Here is a 1819-nt window from a genome sequence, read left to right on the forward strand (position 1 = left end):
TAATTATTTTTTCCATGTATCAATCAGTTTCCCAGGGCATCAGTTTTATCTTCTGTGGAAAGGGAATATAACATCATCTCTCCTTCTTTCACTGGGTCATTGCGGAAATAAAATTAAACAATGAATGTAAATGTACTTCATAAACAGGAAAGTATGTGTAGGGTGCTATATTTATTATTTCATAGCTATTTCATTTGGGGAAATAGGGCAGCTTAGTAGATGAGAGCTCAGGTATTAGAACTGTTCTACTGAAGACCAACCAGAATATTTCCAGTTTCTTTTCCCTTTTATTACCACTGTGTTCTAATAGAATGCAAACTGAAATCAATACTGGGCTCAAAGTAATTTAGACAGTAAATCTAACATATTGAAAACTGGTACCTAAGAAACAAAGTTCTAATTGGGACCTTCTCTTTTAATAATTCACAATATTCTTTTCTTAAATCTATGTAATTTACCGGGGAGGAAAACTAAAATAAGGAACATGTTTCCCTCATGTCTTTTTTTAACTTTCCAAGTCAATTCTGGAGTTATTTGACCCTGGACCCTGTCCAGCTGACATTCACAGTTTCTGTAAATGTTATACAATTAGAATTGATCAGAATAATAACCTTATCCACAATAAAATCCTCAAACACTAAATAAGATTTAATTAAGTCATGTCAAATATGTTATGATAACACAATGAAATAGACAAATGTATTTTAAAATTATTTTCAATAATAAATTTTAAAATGAAAGGAAGTTTAGATTACACTCAAGCTAAACTAAACAATCTATTTTCATTAAAAATTGATCTATTGAGATTTATTTGAGAGGCAAATATAAAAGATTGTTGGATTATATCTACTCTAGCAATTGTTTATAAGCACTGGGATGGAGAGTAAGAGATGGATACATTTTAAGAGACATGAAGAAAGATAGGTCTATCAGTGTAATGGAATAAAGCACCTAATGTTTATAAAAATAAGAGTATAGCACTTTGGCAATATGAAATGTGAACAAACATTGATTGGTAAAATGTGGATTTTATAACTGCATTTAAATCATCTTGAAAGTTTGAAGAACATGCACCACTTTATTTAAGGATGCCTCAAATACAGAATTTGCCAAGTATTGAAAGCTGGAGATGAAATGTGGAGAGGTATTTTGGGTATTTTGACCAACAACGAATCCAATACTGAAATGGAAGAGGCCATATTTGTCTCTGAGTCTTAGACCCAGAGGTAAGGCAGCTATGAGCAAAAAATACAGGTATGCATACATCTGAACTCAACAATCTGAACTCTACAATAATAGACTGGATGAGAAAATGGATTTTGTGTAGAAAATTCTCCAGGTAGCCAAAGATAAAAGACATTTTTGTATACAAACAGAGGCACCAAAGCAAAGAACTGCTTCACTGATGCAAAAGCTAATTAAATCTTTGAGAAATTGTTCCAAGGCAGAGAAGATGGAGAGTGAATATCAAGGGGGCTAGTTTGGGAGGAGTGCCCCTAGGATAAAGGAAACAAACTACAGTGAAACTTATTGGATAAAAAAATAATAAACAAATAGCCTTCACTGTGGTACATATTCTTGCTGAAGTGGGTGGTGGCAGAAGTGATGAATAACATGGGGTATTTCCACTAATTAATTGCCACATTACAACAAAGCAATTTATATTCCAAAAATGAAATTTCTGAAACCAAATACAATTGCAGAATTTGTCTCATCAGGAACAGTCTGCTGAAATGGCCTTAGCAGTCCCATTTGCCAGAGAAGTGAGAGTTATTGCCCGAAGGTAGAATTTTAGGACTTGAAGCTTATACAATTTGGA

This window comes from Colobus angolensis, unplaced genomic scaffold (assembly GCF_000951035.1).
Source record: "Colobus angolensis palliatus isolate OR3802 unplaced genomic scaffold, Cang.pa_1.0 Scaffold160, whole genome shotgun sequence".
In the NCBI taxonomy this organism is placed as follows: domain Eukaryota; kingdom Metazoa; phylum Chordata; class Mammalia; order Primates; family Cercopithecidae; genus Colobus; species Colobus angolensis.